General features: G+C 41.7%; 1 long non-coding RNA gene across 1 annotated transcript; it reads right to left on the reverse strand.

Moving 5' to 3' along the window:
* Window positions 1–4,986: 4,986 nt before the first annotated feature.
* LOC116400002 (uncharacterized) lies at window positions 4,987–9,516 on the reverse strand. Its single transcript, XR_004213878.1, has 2 exons — window positions 9,271–9,516; window positions 4,987–5,438 (listed from the first exon to the last, which is right to left on the reverse strand). It is a non-coding gene; the product is annotated as an uncharacterized LOC116400002 (long non-coding RNA).
* Window positions 9,517–9,727: the final 211 nt, after the last annotated feature.

Genomic DNA, 9,727 nt, shown 5'->3' on the forward strand with positions numbered 1-9,727 from the left:
TCAGTGAAAGAGCCCACACTGTGACCGGTATTCTACATATTATGGATGCGATTTGCAAACAAACAATGTTAAAGATATAAGGAGCAAGAGCAGAACAGATCTCAAGACACAGAGCCACAGCAAGACATGCAGAACATTTCAATGGGTGGGATGCAGCATTGTCATTTAATACTGCATCATGTCCACTACAAAATCATGTCAATATAAATGTAACCACAGCCCTATGAACCCCTGAATTTGTATCCAAAATGCTCACAGAAATCAATAATAACTTCCACTGCATCGTCCTGCCAGAGGAAGAAGAAAGAAAAGGAGAACTCTCTTAGCTACTGAGATGATCAGTCGAATATTATCAGATGACCGGGTTTGACAAAATATGCTAAGTTATATGTAGCTGAATTTGTAGTATGTTACAGAGTGTGTGCATGGTAGATTCATATTAGATTATAATCCTGTGTGAAGAGGGCTTGAGAAGTCAAGCATATGTTAAACCTTTAATATCTATAAAGGGCCACTTGAACTTACCATCTCAATAAATGTGACTGTTGAATATAACATCAATCCATTATCAAAGCCTTGTGACTAAACCACATAGGGTTGGTAATGTATTGTTCTTTAACTTTAAATGTTTAACATCCTCTTAAATTCAACGTATATGTGACGTCTTAAACCCTCCTGGGAGACAAAGAATCATTGATCTTGGATTATTTCAAAACCGAGTCAGCAACAAGACTTTCTCCACTTTGACAAAGCTGTATCTCATCTAATTAGTAGCTCTGCAGAGAAGCACTTCTGGAGGACAGTAATGTCAAAAACTGTAATATAAATACGACGGTGTTCTCCCCCGTCTCCCTCCCTCAGTGTTTCTCCTTCTTTCCTCTCTCATGGCCATCTGTTGTGCTGACTGCTGTGTGGGTTGATGCTGGTGGAGGTAACATTATCCTCGACTACAGCGGCTGACTGTGACCTCTGTGGCCTCACGTGGACTGACAGAAGGTAAACACCTGGTCTGGGCGGAAATGAAGTGGAGTTCACTTCAGATTCTCATTCAAGAAAACAGCCCTGTGGCGTCCGAGAGCAACTCCTGATTTTTACCCCCAAAACACAACATTTAACAGAAGACAATGTGGCTGTAGCTAACATCTATCCATCAGATGTTCTAGCACATGTCAGTCAAAGTATCGTTTTTAAATCCTTCAGTCTTTGGGATTAAAACATGTTTCCAAACATTGGATATATTCTTACAAGTCTGTTGCCTTTATACCGGTGACAGATTCTGGAACATGTACTCATCTACTGTTCATTATTTCCAAAGATGAAGAAATGCTGCAGCCGAATGCACTGCCCACTGTGATTTAATGAAAAGAGGAAGGAAATGTTCGCCATGGCAGTGAGCATGAGAGTACTGAGAGGCTTGGTCATCTGAGGACATCGTGTACTGTAGCTCGAAAGGATGTTCCTGAGGTTTGTCTCTGTGTTCCAAGATGATGATTGGCTCGTGGTGATGAGCAATCTTTGAATTCATATCTTACCGCTTTATTTCATCACATCACACTTTTATGCTAATGATTTTGTGTTTTTATCTCTTATCGATCTTTCAAAACACTTGAAACACTCTTTATTTTAAGTTGAACTGATGGATTGTGAGGAAACATTCTGTGTAATGTTTCCCATTGAGAGTCTTATATACTATACATGGACATGCTTACTGAAATGAATGCACCTGCATACCACCGAGGTGATCAGCATCCACTGAAATGCAAATCGATCCAACATTGGTAGGGCTGTGCAATTACTCGAATTTCAATTACAATTTTGGCGATTATGAAAACAAGATAACGGACATATTCTACATTCCATTTCGCAACTATGCTCCCGTTTTGTCTTGTGTTATAAATCCAGCGCACCCCCTTTCCTCTACAGCGGTGAACTTTCGTCCATTAATGCATTTAACTTTAGAACATAGGGTACAAAATGTTCCTTCCGAGTCTCCAAAAGTCAATAAGTGACTTTGCCGTAATCTAGCACACCTAATGTTTGACCAATTATTCGAATGGTTAGTGGCTTCTCTAACAAAAGCTACACAGTCACAGATGCACACAGATCCTTCATAAAACATGCCGGGAGGCGAGCATCCCCATGAGGGTGCATGAGCAACAAGTCACCAGCAATACTTTGTGCTGTAATGAAGGGGGAAACACTTTATTACTGGACCCATTAATCAGACAACAAAAGACAGAGGCAAGTTAAAAGACTATAAAACAGACATTTAGAAACATTCAAAACCAACCATCATCACTATCAATTACCCATTCTGGTCAAATTATGGTAAAATAAACGTAAACCACGCATGAGCTGTTTCTTGTACTAACAGCAAGTCCTGAACAGCCAAACCATCACATCAGTAGAGCGCGAGGAATGTATGTACGATGTGCTGCCCTCGATGCCCTGAGAATGAAATTTACAACAATGTTGATATAAATCTCTGTCATGCTCAGAGTTTTCTATCAAATGATGACCAACATATTTGACCCGACTGCTTACTTTTCAGAAAAATCCAATTGTAAGTAAAACTGGGAACATACAATTATTTTTACAACTAACGATCATTAAATTACTTTTACCATATTGGAAGCATATCTTAACCGGCTGTTGTAAGCCAGAACTGCAGGAAGAAAATATATCCACTTAACATCTAACATAAAATGATCAATTATGAGATTGACAGGCAAACAATACAGCAGTCAGCAGTAATTTACCTTCTTATGAAATACAGGTTTTTCATGACTTCTTGAATTACAAGCCTCTGAGAAGCATGCGAACATCTCTCCTTCATACAGAGTTCTGTTACACTATTTCCTCTCTTTCCTTCTTATCTACATCATCAGTCTTTCTTTCTAATCTTCCACTCATGAAGCTTGGCGAAAGTTCAGACTCTTTTTACGCTCTCATTCATTCACAAATCTCTCCATCTCTCGTTCTCCAGCTTCTTCTCCATCAGCTGACTCTGGGCATTCACGCTTATACAAACCAACCAGATTTGGCCACAATCCCTAAGCCTATCATATTGTTTCTGTCAAACTTAAAATAAAAATAAAAAAACTCTTCTCCTCTCTGCTGCCAGTTGTCGTTTTAGTAAAAACAATTCACCTTCAGTCTTCATCATATCCAGTGCCCAAGGTTACTTCCACCGAGTTCATCAGACGTCCCACTCCACATCCAATCATCCAGATCTTCAGCAACTTTCTTCATCTCTCTACCACCACCACCAATGTCTAGACTACATTGGGGGGGACTATTCCTGATCTAACCTCGGCATCACTAAGTATGACAACGTCACGATGGGTCTAATCGCCAAAGACTCTCCACAATTCTAATTTTGTTGTGCACCATGTAATACATTTATTTGTTCACTCTAAATTAAGCCTCTCCTGACTGAAATTCAGTCTTTTAGTGTCACTGTCTTACTGCCGCTTAATTCAAAACAAAACCGTGAGTAGTATTTGGTGGAAGAGTTAAAACGCACAGGGCCTTCCAGATGCAACCTCTCTCTTGCCGCTTCAGTTCAGTGAAAAGCTGTCTAATGACTAAGACTGCAGTCTCTGCTGTATCACGACCTGGACAGTGAGTCAGCACCCCGACCTTGCTCCTCTCCACACACACACACAAACACAGACAAAGATTTAGCATATGATGCAGACAAACATTCATATTCCTGACACAAACAGCCCCCCCCCTTTCCCTCCAACCTCTATCTCTACCTCTCTCACACACTGACGAACACTGGTAGCGCTGCGTCGTGACTGGGGGCGATGTGTTCCTCTTAATATGCACAGACGACTGTCTGAGGATCACAATGGCATGCTGGCACATCTACAGTAGACCAAGATCCTCCCCTCTACTTCAGCAGTACAGAGTGTGTACTGTATTTGTGCAAGTGTGTGACACAGTGAGAGACAGCATCCACTCCATGCAGTAAGGAGCACTCGGTCATCCAACATGTTGTCCCGTTGTGCCATAGTGATAGCCTACATTACCCAGAAGCCTGCTGTCTGTTATGCATCAAGTCACTTCCTGTTCAACAGTTTGTGTTACACATTCCTAGACGCCATCACATAGTCAGGGGGATGATGCTCATTGGCCTAAAAGTCTGGAAACCCCCTTTGTTCTATCCCTGAGGCTCTTCTACGACAACACACATTGTGGTTTTGGGGGCAATGTCAGTATGTTAAAAGGAAAACACAAAGTCCTACAGTGCCTTTCAGTCATCACAGACCTACTGTATATCACTTTTTGACCGTCAAGTGGTTCGGTTTGACCCCGCTACCAATGACTTTTCACCTGTTGCAGCAACCCCTCGCTGAACATAAGTCACGGATGTCTGAGAACAGGGAAGTAAACTATCTTTGCTTCATGCTCTTCAGCTATGGCAATGTTGTTTTACAATTTCCCTTGAATTTGGTTGTAAACAGGATGTGTCATCAGTGCCCACTTCAACCCGATGTCATATGACTTAAAACATAACTGTTCAATAATACCTCAGACAGACAGAACTAACTGGTTTCACAGACTAGTACACAAACAGAACAGCAGTGTTACTACGGGCCTGGTAGATGTTATTAACTACACACACACACACTTGTGCATACAAATACATGCACATACCCATGCTCACACTCTTTTCAGACACAACCTGCTTGAAGCACATAGAGGCTTAGCAAATAAACAGCCAGCCAAGCTTATAATAAAGACACACATCCCTGTGGGGGAAACACACACACACAAGTGTGTACTCGTATACTAGATAATCAGACAGTCATGTCATCACACACACACACACACTCAATCGCAAACACTCCCATCCTTCCACCGGCACATGTGGACAGGCACGGCCAGGCCCTCAGTCTAGACGAGAGACAGAGTAAAGGAGGAGAGGAAAGAGGTAGAGAGGTAGAGAGGAGGGGAGTAGAGGAAGAGAGGTACTGGATGTACTTACCCCGTTTCTGGAGCCATCCCTCTCTAACGATGGTGACATCGCTCATGGTTCCTTCACGCCGAGTCTGATGCCGCTACACGCCTGCTCCACAGAGAGAGAGAGGGAGGGAGGGAGGAGGGGAGGAGAGGAGGAGAAGAGAGAAAGAGAGGGAGAGGAGGAGAGGAGGAGGGGGGAGAGGCTCTCCCAGCCTCCGCGTCACTCTCCCTCCCTTCCTTCCTTTCCCGTTCAACCTCTCGTTCGCGCAGTCTCCCTCTCACACACACACACACAAACACAGTGTGTGTGTCTGTATGTGTCGTTTCTTTCCTGTTGTGGCTTATCTCTCTGTCTCCCTCCCTTCTTCTTCTTCTTCTTCTTCTTCTTCTCCCCCTCCTTCTCCACCTCCTCCTCCTCCTCTGTCGTTCCCTCTCCAGACCTTCCTCCTCACCAGCAGTGACTCAGCCTGAAAGGAAGTGAAAGGAGGAAAAAAAAAAGAAAGATAAAGAAAAAAGAAGGCATGGATTTATTTATCTCCTCCTTTACTGCTCCCTCTCTCCCCTCTCCCCCTCCAAAGACATTTCATACAATCTGACAAGATTGTATGAAACTAGTTATTGTGAGGACAAATGCTCCACACCACCCAATCATACACCCATGTTCCTCTTTCTATCACTCAACCTCTCTCTGATAAACAGGATGAATAATTGCAGAGCTCTCGATGAAGCAATAACTGACCTTGATTGCCAAACAAATACCCCCTGAGTTCTGCTTCTCCCCCATTCATAGATCTTTCATGAGCAAGTTGCGCTGTTTGCAAAAACCCAGTCTACCTTTCTGTGCTTGCTGTATTTCTGCATGTCAAATGATTTTTGTGTGTAGGCTGGTTTTGTCTATATGTGGGAGGTGAGAGAGCATCTCAGGACTGTGGAGTAGGGCTTGGCTATAAATAGCAACAACAGCAGTGAGGGATGCTCTCACACTCTCTTTCTCTCTGCCCAAATCTCTGCACCTCTCTGTCGTCTCCCTCCCGCTCTCCCCCCTCTCTCTCTCTCTCTGCAGAGCTGCCGTGTTCACCTCAAATGCACCCTACTACACTGTATTACACAACGCGCAACAACACTACGCCGCTCCGCTTGAATGGAAAATCAGCACTACGGCGGCTAGGCTAGCAGTCGCAGCCATCTAGCTGGTAATCAGTATTCTAATCAGCTGGTGTTTGCGCTGCTGCAGACACTCGGAATGACTGCAGCGTCATAACCCTAGTAGGTGAGACAGAGCTTTTTTTTATGTCGAGGCAGCAGTATAGTGACAAATCTGAAACCAAACGAGCAAATGCAGACTAGTTCAACATTTCTTGGTCACAAGGGCTGCTACAATGCTTTCACTTTGTGTACCCCTTTTACAATACGTGTCAATTTCCTTAAAATTTAATTTTTTCGTCCCTTTCATATGCTTGGCTGCCATGAGCTTGATTACTCAGTATTACTAAGAAGTACAAAGGATGGATTTCCCCCATCCCACCCCTAAGACAAAGTTTGGTGCGAACTGCCAATAAATTCTCACCAAAAACAATGTGATTTTAGTTGAAGACTATGACTATGGTAGAAATAACACCAAATCCAAATGACAACCAATTGTTATTACTTTGCTGCTTGCTTTTTAACTTACTGAGTAACTCTGGCTGCAATGACTGATTGTAAGATTAAGATTAGACTGTTTTGATAAGGCAGTATCAAAAAGTACAGCAATCTGCCATCAAATGTCTGATGTCTTTAATTTGCTTATTCAGAGTTCCTGATTTTTATCAAAATTAGACAATTTTTAGACAATTCTTGTTATACAGCTGCTTGGTTTAAGAGTTGAAAACGTTTTTCTTAAATAAAAAAAGAAAGCGTGTTATAGAAACCATGTTTATACTTGTCAAACTATGGCTTAAGTATTGCTGGTCCATTCTGAAACTCCCAAAAAGATGTGGGAGAAAATTCCGAATGATTCCCAGCCCTAGTAATCACATCCAAGGGGATCGAATCCTTTTTATAGGTATACTGTACTGTTCTGTTCTAGATTAACCTTTAAATCTACAGTGTAATTCAATGAAGCTTTGGTTAGCTTTAACCTTAATCTGGACAACATGTTGAGAGGCAAGAGGAGACAAAAAGGGACACATGAGGAAAAAGAGAGGAGACAAAATGTCCAGACAGTGGCAACCCCTTTGTCACCAGGGCAGCTGTTTCTATGGAGATATGCACTGCCATGATGAACCAGCCATGCCGGGGGAAGCTCCGGCCAGACAACATTTATCTCATGAGGTTTCATTCCAGAGGCAACAACAAGAAAAGAAGACAGTGGAGAAAGGAGTTAGTGAGAAAAGAAACTATCTAAACACAGCTCTGACACATATCAACCGTTTGCCGTTTACATTTACAAGCTGTTGTTACACTGCTACACAGCTGTTATAGTGCGAAAAAAAGAGCAAAACGTTGAGTAATGGCTGAAACTATAAAGGTCTTTTCCTCATCTTAAAACACGACACCGGACATTTGCAAGCTTGACACCTCAACAGATTCTTCAAGGTGAGGTTGCTAAATGTTTTGATTATTTCCTCTGTGCCTAAGAACAATTAAACACATCAATAACTTTTCAAAACAAATACCTGCCGAGAACTGCATTACTGCTTAATATACTTAGACAAACAATAAATAGAGCAAATTACTGAAACTTAGGTGGTAGAGAATCACTCAAACTCTAAACCTATGATTTTAAATGGCTGAACACACTGTATAAAATGCGCTAAAACACGCAGAATTATTGGTGTGGCTCTTTCATACAACGTGTGTACAGAGAGGAGAACTCTACAATATAATATTAATACGTTCCTGTTTCTACCACCTTCCTGTCACCTCACCATAAACTGTGGCCTCATACAAACCCTGGCTGACATCAGCAGCAGTGAGCCAACCATCTTCTTCCTAAAATGAAAGCCATGATTTTGGCAGGACTTCAAGTGTTACACTGCTAACACAGGATGCGTTTTGTCTATCTAATGCACGTCTGACGAAGAAAATGACTTCTATTTTAAATCCATATAGCTGACCACACGAGCTGCCTGAGAGCTTGAGTTTCACAAGCACTTTACACACTTGTGATTCAAGTCTATTTTCTTCCATTTCATGCATGCAATTACAGGAATTGTGTATTGGACTGTGAGCATGGCCAAAATGGAGTTGCTGAATGTAACCCGTGTACGCTGATGGAGGACAGAAGTTGCTGCTGACATGCTGCTTTCATTAAGTAGAGCTGAAACTATTTGTTGACCAAGTAATGATTCAACTATTTTGCACTTTTTATGCAAAGACACCAAGTATAGTGGTACCAGTGTTTTTTGCATTTGAGTATTTTCTGTTTTATAGCAATGTAATTTGAACATCTTTGGGGTTTGAACTGTTGGCCGGACGAAACAAAACATTTGAAATCTGTCAACTTCCAATTTACACAATTTTCTGACATTTTATAGACGAATCAATTCATTGACAATATAATGTATAGATTAAGTGATGATGTAAACAATTGTTAAACGCAGCACAATGTAAGAGAAAGTGTATCTCAGTCATGTAGTACGTATCCTCCATTTTCAAAGGGTTGCGGAATTATCTGATCAAAGACCAAGTACACAAGATTACAAAACTGACCAAATATTCAATGCCAACAGTTTCAAATACTTAGTGGTATAAACACATGTCAGTCACACTCAGTACCAGAAAAAGTACCCTAATCATGGGTCCAGGCATTGATGCAGCAGCATTATAAACACTATCCTCCATCATTATCATCAAATACATATGTGCCATGAGTGTGACATACCCTATTAATCACACATGTGGCCACTAAGACCATGAATGAGTGGCACCAGCACTGCGTCATATAATTACGTCACGGTGCTAGGACGGCTGTCAAACTGAGGTATGTTGCATGCAGCATGGCAGAAAACGGCACGGATGTTATTTAAAATGAAAATAATCTGTCAAAAAGACACAACAGCTACAGCTTTAGCGGAGTCTATATTATTTTCTCAGTGTTACCTGTAGCGGCACAGGTGCGGTGGTCTTCCTGCGTGCACCTGCTGTTCATAACCGTCGCAGTTAACGCTAGAACGGTACTCGTCATACGGATTTCCGAAGGAGCGAAGTCAAAACAACCGTTAACGCAGGAAAACTATAGTGACGTCACCCGGAGAAACGGCAAAACCCCCTTTTTCTCTCTCGTGCACAGGTGCACGCATACACACACATCATTACCGTCTCGCCTTGTCCTCCCGTTTTCGGTGTAAACGGTGTCAGCTCGGCGTGTGTGCGTCTCCTCTCTCATCATCCCATTCCAACATCCCGTGTGTGTCTCTGCCGGCTAATAAGCCAACCATCGCGAGAATCAGCCGGCGTACTGGTTCTGGTCCAAGTATAGGAAGTAATAGGCTACTTTTCTTTTTTTTTTTACTTAATTACAATTATTTGACAGCTTTAGTTACTTTACAAATGAAAATGCTTGTGGTGGAAGAAGTACTTAGATCTTGTATTTAAGTAAAAGTATCAATATCACAGTGTAGAAATACTGTTACAGGTAAAATTTCTGCTATATAAATAGTAAAATAAATGTACCTAACAAAAGTAAAGTAAAAGCACTCATGCAGAATGGTAACATTTCACAATTATTATTGTCATGATACCGTATTATAAGTATTGATGCATTAATGTGTTT

Source organism: Anarrhichthys ocellatus, unplaced genomic scaffold (assembly GCF_004355925.1).
Source record: "Anarrhichthys ocellatus isolate YVR2014 unplaced genomic scaffold, GSC_Weel_1.0 scaffold3, whole genome shotgun sequence".
Classification (NCBI taxonomy): domain Eukaryota; kingdom Metazoa; phylum Chordata; class Actinopteri; order Perciformes; family Anarhichadidae; genus Anarrhichthys; species Anarrhichthys ocellatus.